At 46.7% G+C, this 12,943-nt stretch overlaps 1 long non-coding RNA gene across 1 annotated transcript in view; it reads right to left on the bottom strand.

The window, feature by feature from the left end:
• The window catches only part of LOC124502094 (uncharacterized), a 54,037-nt gene that overhangs the window by 17,051 nt on the left and 24,043 nt on the right, over nt 1-12,943 (bottom strand). The window contains exon 3 of the long non-coding RNA XR_006959834.1: nt 12,111-12,215. This is a non-coding gene — a long non-coding RNA (uncharacterized LOC124502094). The remainder of the gene's footprint in view (nt 1-12,110; nt 12,216-12,943) is intronic.

Below are 12,943 nucleotides of genomic sequence, written 5' to 3'. Positions count from 1 at the left end.
TTAAAGAGCACCCTTATCATGAGGAATAAATAAATAAATAGATTTTTTTTTAAGGCCCTGTAAGTGAATCACTTCACCTTTAGTCTAGATTTGAAAACCAGTGAATACGGCCTACAACCAACCCTTCCCCATGGTTTCAGAATGTCTTACAGTAATTCCTTCCAAACTTTTAATTTTTAGGGACAGTAATAGCCCAATGGAAAGACAGCTGGTTGGGGGCTGGAGGAGGCTTGGCCCCTGCAGAGGAGTTATACAAAACCCTAACGTGCTGGTTTCTGAGGAGGGAACAGCCAGCCGCCAGAATGTGCCACGGGGCTGGGGGGATCCGTGTTTGTAGGCTAGAGAGGACTCTTGCCAGAACGAAGATAGGACTCAAACAGGAAGTCCAGGTGGATGGCCCGTTCTCTTCTGCAGGACAATCGGTTGGCATCAATTCAGTTTTCAAGAAGAAATATGCAAGCATTAATCATGCTACCCCATTTTTATGACTCTATCCAAAACCATTATCCAGAAATGAACTAGGTCACAAAGTAGGAAGGAAATCCCACGAATCAAGTTTCCCCCCTCTGCTGTGAATAAATTTTGCAAACCATATATTTTGAATATTTGAGACTCATCAATATACACATGTTGGAATAAAACAATCCTTTAAAAAAACGAATCAAAACCTGAGAGCATTGCCATTCTTGTTTATGTTGTGTTACAGAGACAGCAGTCTTCATGTGAGACGAGAAAACCCTCCGATGTGTGAGCGATAATCCCTGGGAAAAGCAGGAACTGAAAAGAAGCACACCTTTTGCAAATTGCTTTAGCAAAAATGACAATGTCGCTTAACATATCAAATGTCATTTCTGAAACGTCAAAAGGAAGGGGAATGTCTTTGCCCCAAGCAACTGAGAGAGAACATAGCAGGGCAGAGGGTGTTGGTAAAAAAGACCCAGGAGGAAAGCTATTGAGCCCTCCTGAAGATGGGAGGGCCTAGATGTTGCTGGAAGATTTTAGTACATCACACCCACTCCAAGGGACCGCCCGTCCGTCGAGGGCGGTGGTGCTAGAGGCGGGTATTAAGAGTTCCCTTGGGGTCCTTGAGCCCTGGAGCACAGCAGGACAACCAAACAGGTGTCAGGGACACACATGCAGGGACTCCACATTCCAGCAACCAATTCTTCATCAGCACCTGGCGCGGCCGAAGAAAGGCAGTGGCATCAGCTTGTTCGCATCACCTGTCAGCGACCGAGTCTAGAGCTCAGCAGAAAAAGATTTAAATGACACTTTCTGTTACTCATTCCAAACGTGAAAACTGGAAAGTAACCTTCATCTCACAGCATCAAATAGTGATTTGCCCATCAAAATACACGGGATAGCACGCTGGAGACAGTGGAATAAATGTGGAATAGGCTATACAAAAATCCAGTCAGTGCTTTGAAAATCATAACAGTCTCCAATCCCAGCAAGCACTCACTGGTGGTTTCTCTCCCTGCCTTGTTTTTAAATATTCAGTTTTGGTCTTCAAAGACATTCAGCTGGAAAACTCCAGTGGGTGGGACAGATCTGCCCATATGTTTATTTGAATTGACGATAATGGAAGAGATTCCAAATTGTAAAGCCCAGAACTTACCCAAGGAGATAGCATCTTTTATGAAAGAGGGGACTCGAAGCCAGGAGCCCTGGACTGTACTTAACTCTATCAGTTACTCACCGTGTGGCCTAGGGCCACATGTATAAACCGTATCCCATGTACAAACTAGAGATGATAAATCTCCCTTTCAGAGCTGTCCTGAGATTTAAATAAGTTCATACCTGGGGAAAATCCATTGTAAACTATGAAGTCTCATGTACATATCATCTACCTAATGTGGAGATAGTGACTTCTAGCAAGTTCTTCTGTCAGGTATGAAAGGCTATGCCAACAATCCCAGCCTGCTCCTAGGAGAAGATGGGGGAAGGAATCCTACTTAACTGTGACAGGGTTAAGGGAAATCAATGCTGTTAATAAAATACTATTTGCCATTTAATTGGATTATGTCTACCAAAACTCCCAGAGCTAAGATTTTTATGACTAAAATGCTATATAGAATAGAGGTTGCAAATAAAAATGCCTACATGGGCCAAGAAGGCCACAGAAGAAGAAATGCCGGCTGAGAGTAAGAAAAACAGACACAAAAGCAGAATAATGATTAGCAAGAAGCACTTGGCTTCAGCAGAGAGATCTGGAGGGTGTGCTACAGACCTTGGGAAAATGGGGGCAAGCATCCCTTAATGAAAGCAGCGCTGTCTCAGGGAAATTTCAGTCTAATCTTGCTGGATTTCCCTCATTTGGGGGGAGAAGATGGAAATCTAGATATGTTATAAAATCTTCCCATTTTTTAAATGTTGGCTCATATTTTTGCCCCCAAGTACCCCATAGATGAAAATGGGGGCCCAGGAAACACACGTGCCATTGGGTCCCTTTGCCAATCGTACCCCCTTCCAAAGAGAGAAGACGAGAGGCAGGAAGTGGAGGGGCTGGAGGTTGAGTAGCTATCGTATTGATGTCAAAATTCACTGGAATCGTTAATTAGCTAATGTGGAATGTGGACACTGTCAAAGAGAGCACTCATAAGAAAGTGAAAGCTAAAGTCATGGCCAGGTCATTTGTGGGAAATGACGGCTGAGATCATCTGGCCTCATGTGAAACTGACCTTTTCTTTCTTTCTTTTTTTTTTTTCCCCTGATGCTGAACATTTCTGATGCCAACCCAACATACATGGAGATGAAACCAAAACATCCCCCTCTGGCCAGAGGGCCCTTGATAACAAATAGGGTGCTCATGACGGATGGCCAGGGACAAGGTAGCTCGGTGGCAAATGCTGGTCCCAAGTAGACCAGTAGACCCAAGCTGAGCTCAGGAAATGTCACCCTGCCCTTTGAGAGAAATGTGAAGCCAGGAGTTCAAATCGGTCTAGGAGCTTTTACAGCAATATTTTTATGACATCTTAGATAACACACAAAAAGAACAATATGTACAAAAATAAACACTATCATTTAAAAAAAAAAAAAAAAAGCAGCGTCCTGAGAACAAAGACTGGCTTTCATCTTGGAAAGAAATTCTCATTAGTTTGTTCACTAGATGAGAATCTTAATTCCTCAAGCCAGTGGCTGCCAAACAAGCTGGGAATCTAGAGCTGAATAATAGTACAGAAAAATTGAATTTATCAACCTGTTTTAATTTAAAATTGGACTTAGAACTAGGGTGTGTATGTTGTGTAGGGGGACCAGTAACCAATTAGAAACTGTTAGTCTCAACTTTTTATTAGGTACAGTCTTAATGGTATTTTTTGCATCATGATAAAAAATATGTATATTTTGATTGGTTCAAAATAATTGATTCAATCAGTAAAGTCACAGGATGCAAAATCGATGTGCAGAAATCTGTTGCATTTCTACACACCAAAAATGAAGCAGCGGAAAGAGAATTTTTTTTAAAATCCCATTTACAAGTGCGTCGAAAATAATAAGGTAGGTAGGAATATACCTCACAAGACGTGAAAGAGCTTTACTCTGAAAATTATAAAACACTGATGAAAGAAACTGAAGACACAAAGAAATGGAAAGATATCCCGTGCTCATGGGTTGGAAGAACAAATATTGTTAAAATGTCTATATGACCGAAAGCAATCTACAGATTTAAGCCAATCCCTATCAAGATACCAACAGTATTGTTCACAGAGTTAGAGTAAACAATCTTAAACCTTGTATGGAACCACAAAGACCTCAAAGCCAAAGCAATCTTCAGGAAGAAAAGCAGGGCTGGAGGCATCACAATTTCAAACTTCAAGTTACCCTACAAAGCAATAGTAATCAAAACGGTATGGTACTGGCACAAAAATAGACACAGAGACAAATAGAATAGAATAGAAAACACAGAAAGAAACCCACAATTATATGGTCGATTGATCTTTGACAAAACAAGAAAGAATATCCAATGGGAAAAAGACAGTATCTTCAACAAACAGTGTTGGGAAAACTGGACAGCCACATGCAAAAGAATGATGGTGGCCCACTTTCTTACACCATACACAAAAATAAATTCAAAGTGGATGAAAGACCTAAATGTGAGATCTGAAAACATAAAAATGCTAGAAGACAGCACAGGCAGTAACCTCTCTGGCATCAGCCACAGCAGCTTCTTTCCAGATATGTCTCCTGTAGTAAGGGAAACAAAAGCAAAAATGAACTATTGGTTCTTCATCAAAATAAAAAGCTTCTGCACAGTGAAGGAAACAAAACTGAAAGGCAACTTACAGAATGGGAGAAGATATTTTCAAATGACATATCCAGTAAAGGGTTAGTATCCAAAATACATAAAGAACTTATACAACTCAACCACAAAAAGAATCCAATTAACAATTGGGTAGAAGACACGAACACCTTTCTCCAAAGAAGATGTACGCATGGCCAAGAAGCACATGAGAAGACACTCAGCATCACTTATTATCAGGGAAATGCAAATTAAAACTACAATGAGTGATCACCTCACACCTGTCAGAATGGCTAAAATCAACCATAGAGAAACAACAGGTGTTGGTGAGGATGTGGAGAAAAAAAGAACCCCCTTGAACTTCTGGTAGAATGTAAATTGATGCAGTCACTGTGAAAAACAGTATGGAGGTTCCTCAAAAAGTTAAAAATAGAACTACCCTATGATCCAGAAATCACACTACTGGGTATTTACCCAAAGAATATGAAAACACGAATTCAGAATGATAAATGTACTCCTATTTATTTGCAACATTATTTACAATAACTGAAATATGGAAAGAGCCCAAGCATCCATCGTTTGACGAATGGATAAAGAAGATGTGGTGTATATATATACAACAGAATATTACTAAGCCATATCAAAGAATGAAATCTTGTCATATTGTACACCCGAAACTAATATTACACTGTATGTTAACTACCAGAAATTGAAATAAAAACTGAAAATAAAAATAAAAAAAAAAAAAGCTGGGGCACCCGGGTGGCTCAGTCAGTTAAGCGTCCGGCTTCGGCTCAGGTCATGATCTTACGGTTCGTGGGTTCGAGCCCCGCGTCGGGCTCTGTGCTGACGGCTCGGAGCCTGGAGCCTGCTTCGTATTCTGTGTCTCCCTCTCTCTCTCTGCCCTTCCCCCGCTCACCCACTGTCTCTGTCTCTTAAAAATAAACATTAAAACTTTTTAAAAAATAAATAAATAAAAACAAAAAAACTAAACTAATTCGACTGACCCTACCACTACCACTAAACTAGGAATTTTCTTGCATAGCTTCAGCGAGATCAGCTATGGACACGACAATAAAGAGGAAATTTGCATTTGTATTCCTCGTATCAAAAGAAATGCAGCATTTTAGACTGCAGACACACACGTACAGTCTATGTCTACTTTTCCACCCACAGTCTCTGGATTCCATTCCTTCGTCCACCCTAAACCCTCCGACCCCAACGCTGCTTGGTTCATCAATGTCGTCGTGCGCAGTGAGAGCATCTTAGTACCTCTGGTCTCACGGCAGAGTGACTGTGCCACGAGATAACTGCCCTGGAAAATAGCTCCCTATCTTGCCGACCAATTTGCTCACGCACTTAAGTCACACATATTTACAGAGCGGTCGACGTGCCGAGCACAACGATAAGCACAGAGCCTGCAAAGCAGGCCACCCGTGACCTTGCCCACAGGGACCCATACCCTGCCTGCCTCTCTGACTGTCTAGAAGCAGCTGCCTATTTTGTTAATTCCTTGAGGACTGAATAAAACCAGACGAATGTTGCCATTGGTTTGTTGAATGAATGAATCAGCGGCACCGGGAACAGAGCTGGGGGCGCTGGAAGTCTTTCCAAGAGTTTGAGGAGACAGGTATGTGTCTGGTGACGCCTCGGGCTTTGGAAGTTCATCCACTCCGATCCCAGAAGCTCTGTGACAATACCTGACCCCAGACACGGATATGCGGGCCCCAGTTTTGCCAGAAAATTCTCCGTCCTGGGAAGGATGGATCTGTTTTCATCTATTACTTCAGCTGCCTGCCTTGAGTTGGCAAAAGTCTCCGAAAATGTCTGGAAATTTGGGACGATGGATAAAACAAAATGGGAAACAGGGCAAACCCCTCTGACGATATGACAAATGTCTAGTCGTTAGGGCTACCCAAAGAATAAGGTAAAGTGTTTCACCGCCCGTCTGGCTCATCCGGGTAGGGGTGAGGACGGGCACGCCCCCACAATAAGGGAAGGCGTCCTGGAATTCAGTGATAAGCAGAAGAGTTGCTGAGTCCCCTCTGGCCCCATATAGTTCGTTGTACATTAACTAGTACAAGTGAGTCATTTCATTTCCCTAATTATGTAGTTCGAGGAGGAACTTTGTTCCGATTCCTCCTCGCCTGTTGCTGGACTTTGTTATTAAAGTGAGATTAGGCTGCTTACATTTTTGGTCACACTGCTCTCTATGCCCCCTCCCCAACGCCTGCACGGTTCATTGCAGCTTGGAGTTCCCTGTGACGTCAGTAATAACTGACCTATTTATCTGTGCCCTGGGCCATTCATCTGAAAGTGGAGGCTTAAAGAGAGGACCAGAAATCATGACACAGTAATGGGAAACCCCCCCCCCACACACACACACACTCTCGGGGCCTGGGGGAGGGGAAATCCTGTGTGAGCCATGCTACAAGGAGAAATCCCTTGGAAAGTTAGAAAATGCCTTCTTCAGAGCCAGATCGCTATCTGGGTGAGTCTTCAGCAAACGTTTTGCTGACTGGGTCCTGCAGTGAAAAACCTCCCCGGCAGGTCCCTTAAGATTACAGGGTCTGCTCCACCCACCAGTTAACCCAAACATCACCCCATCACCCATTCAGACCCCGGGGTCAAATTCTTTCTCTGGGTCTCTGGAAGTTCCTCACTTTCAAAGCAATTACAAAAGTGACCGCACTGGCACCTGAGGGCAGGCAGATCCAGGCAGCAGCTGTCCTGAGCAGTAAGAGAAAGGAATCTCGGGTCACTGAAATCTCTGAAAGACAAAAGCACCCATAGTTTTTGGAAAATGCCACCGCAGGGGTGCATAAAGATACACAGGACAGAAAACAATCAGCGCGTATTTCAAGGAAAAAAATAAAAAGGGTCCAAGACCGTTTTCTGCAAAGAGTTGATGTCTAAGAGGACGCAGACCACCGGGCTTCCTGGTCCAGTACAAGCTGTCAAATGATAGTTAGCACAGGGTCCTGTGGTAGGTTGGGGGTTTGGCGGGGCCTCCGGGGAACCAGCCAGCTTCTCCTGCACAGGGACGGGTAAATCAGAAAGGCTTCCTCCTCTACGAGGAAAAGTATGCTCCAGGAGAAGACTGGGAGGCAGCCACAGGGCGAAAATCAGGCTCTGCCCCTGGTTGGGGGTGACCGTCCCAAGCGGTCCTCCTGAGCCTGAAAAGGACTCAGTCCCTGCGGGCGGCTGGAACACCCCGACTCAGGCGAGCAGGGGCCTGGCAGGCTGCAAGGAGAGGAGGAAAGAAGGGGGTGATAAGCGCAGGGTGCACAGTCTCAGCGTGCCCTCCGGGTTCCCGTCCTGAGGGCCCAGCTCGGTGGGGGGGAGGTGTGCCTGAGCTGCTCGGGGACCCGGCCTGTGGCTCTGGGTCTGTGTGGGGGCCGCTGTGGGGCTTGTAGGATTCGAAAAGGTGGTGTGCAATGATTATGTCCATAAAGAGAACTTCACAAGGCGAGGCGAGGAGCACAAGACGTCTTTCTTCGGAAGCGCCCCACGAACTACAGGCACGAAGGGTCGGTCTCTGTTTTCCGTGACTTGTCAAGGTTCTTCGCCAGAAGGCCTGCACTGCGTGACCTGTGTGCTGCGTGCCGATGGCAGAAAAGGGAGGGCGTTTGCTTGTGGGTTTTGTCCTTCGTCAACTCACCCTGTACCTCTGTCCGTCTGCGGTTACCACTCTTTAAGTAGAACTCCTCAACGGCCCCCTACCTCCCCGGGCGTCCGCTCCAAGCTCCCACCTGCCGCACCCCCACCGGCCACCATCAAGCACGTCCCAGGCCCTGGCGAACCACCAGGTAGGACGCTGCTGTTAGCTTCCTTTGGCGCTCCCTTGCCGCACTTTCTGTTTCTGGCTCCTTCCTTCTCCGCTCCTTCCAGGACCCAATTATTTGGAATTTCCCCGCGTCACAACACTCTCTGATCTTTATCTGATTTGGAGGCATATTGGAACCACATTTCAAAATTTCACCCATTTTGGTTAAAGAATATCAGGGATTTCTTTGCAAGACCATCATCTTACAAAATCAAACCCGGGGCGCCTGGGTGGCTCAGTCGGTTAAGCGGCCGACTTCGGCTCAGGTCATGATCTCGCGGTCCGTGAGTTCGAGCCCCGCGTCGGGCTCTGTGCTGACAGATCGGAGCCTGGAGCCTGTTTCAGATTCTGTGTCGCCCTCTCTCTCTGACCCTCCCCTGTTCATGCTCTCTCTCTCCCTGTCTCAAAAATAAATAAAATGTTAAAAAAAAAATTCAAAATCAAACCCTTCACAGGGGGCTTCTGACTGGCTCAGTGGGTTGAGTCCAACTCTTGATTTCAGCTCAGGTCATGATCTCACGGGTTCATGAGTTCAAGCCGCCCGTTGGGCTCAGCGCTGACAGTGCTTGGGATTCTCTCTCCCTCTCCCTCTCTCTCTCTCTCTCTGCCCCTACCCTACTCTCACTTGTGTTCTGTCTCTCAAAATAAACAAATCAACTTAAAATAAAATCAAATACTTACTGCGAATTGAAGAAAATCCATCTAAAACCATCTCACGCATCCTCAAAGTTCAACCCCTTGGCAATTTTTCTAACCCACAGACCAAGGTGACACCCCTCAGTCAAAACTGTTAATAAACTGCCATTCATGTGAAAAGAACAGTCTATTTCTTATTCAACATCAGGGACATCTAATACACCATCAGTCACTGTATCAGAAGGCAGCCGCGGGATTCAAAGCATGCACAGTGACTGGTGCTCAGGATTTTTATTCAGGGAGGACGAAGCCGTGTGTCTGCTGACTTCGCGCCCCAGGAAAATGTTCACAACATCCGCCTCGAGTCTCAGCTCCGCTCTGCCGGCCCTGGACTGGGTGATGCCGAACCCGCCTGGCCGGAGGGGCGCCAGCTGGAGCCCGGGCTTGGGGAAGACAGAGTCCCCGCCCCCCACCCTTCCTGTGTGCGGCCCCCGGCCTCTTGTGCCTCCTGCCTCCACTGCTGTGACACTAGCCATGCTGGTCCTCTGGGCCAGCGGGGAGCCTTCCCTCGAGCAGCCGCTGGCCCCAGAGTGGTCTTCCAGCACCGAGAACCACCCTTACCGCCTCCCGTCTGCGTGACACTTGCCCTCGCAGAGACCCGGGTCCCGGCTCCGGGAGCCCCTTGCTCCGGGCTCTTTGCCTCCTTCCCTCGGCCCTGGGAATGGGACCTTAGTTCTACTTTTGCTTCTCAATTGTCCCGGTAGCCGCCTTCCCTGTCGTTCCCAGCTCTTCGTGGTAAATGCTTGCTGTCTCCAAATAACTGCAATGCTCTTTGCCTCCGAGTGGACCCTTCAGAGTGACCTTGAGAACTATTTCTCCCGTTCAGAGAAGCCATGGTTGGAGAAGCGGGCCCCGGGCTTCTTGCACAGTCTTCCCTCACGATTGTCCTTGATCAACAGCTTCGCAAAGTACGGTGCCAAAGCCCTGACCCACCGCGGAAGTCCACAGCAGAATGTTCGGAACTGGCCGATCGAGTTCCCGTGGAGCGGGGGCCGGGCCCCCCTGCCCCACCGCCGCCCGGCTTCACCCCCCACCCAGTGCAGGGTTCACAGCCGAGCCCCTCCAGGAATGGCCCCGCTCGGGGAGCCGATAGGCCCCAGATTAGCCCCCGAGGGCGGCCCAGATCCAGTGTCTGGCCCGTGCCGGCCACAACGTTGTGCCCCCTAAGTTTGTCTGGGAACAGCTCCTAGGCAGCAGCCCAGGGGATCGGCTGAGCCCTCTGCAGGAACCACATTGTGGTTCTCCTCCCCGCTGCCCGCCTGCCTCACTCACCCCTGCTTGGCGCAGCTCGTGTTGTTCACAAGCCTCTGTCGCCTCGTCAGCTTCCCTTGGCGTCCAAACCACACGGGACTAGTGTCCCCACAGCTTGGCACTTGTCGGCCTCACGACCTCAACGAGACCGGTGACGTTAGACGAAGGCTGACACCAAACTCACACACTGCTACTCAGAGAGCGGTTCCCTCTCCAGGAGGAAGGGAATGAGCGGGGCCCTCAAAACCAAGAAAGAGGGGCGCCTGGGTGGCTCAGGCCAGTAAGTGTCTGACTTCGGCCCAAGTCGTGATCTCGCGGTTCGTGGGTTCGAGCCTCGTCGGGCTCTGTGCCGACAGCTCAGAGCCCGGAACCCGCTTTGGGTTCTGTGTCTCCCTTTCTCTCTCTAAAAATAAACAAACATTAAAAAAAAATGTTTTAAGTATTAAAATAAAATAAAATAAAATAAAATAAAATAAAAGTTCTCAGACAGAAGAGCAAACAAAAGCCACGGAGAGCACGCAGACTCCACCTACGAGATAGCAGGACCACAGACGGGGAGGTGTGGGTGGGGACACCGAGGGGCCACGGACCGGAAGGTGTGTCCTGAGAAGGAGCGTTGGACAGAAGCGCTCTCGTGTGATTCTAGATTTACAAGATGCCTGCACAAGAAACACACCTACGGACTGGTGCTAGGGACTGAATGTTTGTCTCTCCCCACAATTCGTTTGGTGAAGCCCTAACCTGCGATATTTGGGATATTTGGAGATTGGGTCTTTACGGAAGCCAAGTTCAATGAGGTTATATGAGCAGGGCCCTGTTCCGATAGGATTAGTGGCCTCGTACGAAGAGGAAAGTAGACACGTGTTCATGCCAGCCCTTCTCAAGCACTTGCGGAACAAAAGTCACATGAGGACACAGAAGACACCATCCGTGAAGCAAGACGCAGACAGACACCAGACAGCGAATCAGCCCGTGCCCTGATCTCGGACTCCAGCCTCCAGGACTATGATAAAATAAGTGTGTTAAGTCACCCGTCTGTGGTGTTTATGGTGGTCAACTGGGCTAAAACCATTGGGTAATGAGTTATTACTGTAATTCTGTTGATATAGTTAATCCCCGAGTTTAAGAATTATTGAATGTCCAAGCCATCTGGACTTTATCTTAAAACCCTTGACCTTTACAACCTTTCTGAACGAATAGTACCTGCCTGACCGATTACTAGGTTCTTTCTAGAATTTGAGATCCTCACATGACTTAGAAGCTTCAGGCTGGCTAAATGTTTGCCGACATTACAGGATCAAACCGTAATAAGTTTATAACCAGCTTTGGCAAAATAGGAAGCAAGTCATAAAACTGTTGTATATGACTAATGGCCTTTAAAAAAATTTTTTTTAACATTTATTCATTTATGAGAGACAGAGAGAGACAGAACATGAGCGGCGGAGGGGCAGAGAGAGAGACACACACACACACACACAGAATCCGAAGCAGGTTCCGGGCTCTGAGCTGTCAGCACAGAGCCCGATGCGGGGCTCGAACTCATGAGCCGTGAGATCATGACCTGCGCTGAAGTATGATTAATGGTCTTAATGGCATTTATAGGAGACATGATTCACTTTCCACTAATCACTAACACGCATTGATTACTGTGCATAAGGCACTGCTCGAATCACTGTGTATGCTGTAATGCTCATTCCTACAATAGCCTTTTGGAATAGGTACTATTACATCCTGATTGCAAAGACCAGTAAATAACTGAGGCACAGAGAAGCTAGGGAATTTTCTCCAAGTCAGACATGAAGCCCAGATTTGAACCCAGGCACCTGACAGGTGAGTTAGTGTCCATAATCATTTTCCTGGATGCCTTCAGCTGCTATTCCTTCCAATGAGGGTCCCCAGGTTCTCCTTCCACTGCTGCTGTGCGTTTTTAACAAAGCTGGTGTCTATCATGATGTGTCTTTATGCAGGGAAAATACTGTGAGCATCACCTTTCATAAATAAACTATGGAAAAGCCCCGCAAAATAATGGAGAATTTCCTGTACATGCCCCTTTGTGATTACCCAGAACGATCCTAAGAGAATGACTTAATGGCCCACCGTAAGTGAAAACCATCCATCCGATGGAATGCTTGACTCTGGTGCTTCAGAATGGTAGACTGACTTCACCTCCAACAGTTTGCTCAGTTTTCCTCCCTCTTCGTTCTGCAAAAACAGTACTTTAGTGTTAGTGCTTTATAGCAGAAGCAGTCATACAGCTGGGTAAGATTAATTTTTAATCAATACACTTAGAGGAAAAGCTTATATGCCTTTCTCATCGAAGTATATACACTCGTTTGTACGTGTGTGTGTTACGAGTATAGGTTTTTTTTTCTCCATTGAGATACGCTACTCTTTTATTTGAAAAAGTTTCTTTATAAATCAAGATTTTCCATAGGACAGTCTCTCTGATCAGACAACCCTAAGAAATCTGTTTGAGTTGGATGTTCAAATTATAGTAATGGTAGACTTTCAGAGAATTTTTGCATTATTTCCTTCCACTGTCCTGTGTCAAGTTTTCCACAACTATCTGAAGTGATTATCTCTGAAAGGGTCCTCCTTCATAGAAAAAAATTATATATACATATATACATTCATATCTTAACATATGCACAGAGTTGGGGACAGTGTGGGCTGCCACAATCCTGCTTGTTACAAACAATGAGATGAGGTTATAAATAGTGAGATAAGAGTCAGGGATAACAGGGGCACCTGAGTGGCTCAGTCGGTTGAGCGTCTGACTTCGGCTTAGGTCAGGATCTCACGGGTTCATGAGTGTGAGCCCCGCGACGGGCTCTGTGCTGACAGCTCAGAGCCTGGAGCCTGCCTCGGATTCTGTGTCTCCCTCTCTCTCTGCCCCTCCCTTGCTTGCACTTGGTCTCTCCCTATCTCTC

This window comes from Lynx rufus, unplaced genomic scaffold, assembly GCF_022079265.1.
Source record: "Lynx rufus isolate CCGP_SWC_20201006 ecotype Redwood Valley unplaced genomic scaffold, mLynRuf1.p SCAF_7, whole genome shotgun sequence".
Classification (NCBI taxonomy): domain Eukaryota; kingdom Metazoa; phylum Chordata; class Mammalia; order Carnivora; family Felidae; genus Lynx; species Lynx rufus.
Note: the sequence above shows the minus strand (reverse complement) of the source record. Positions and strands in the feature narration are given on the sequence as shown.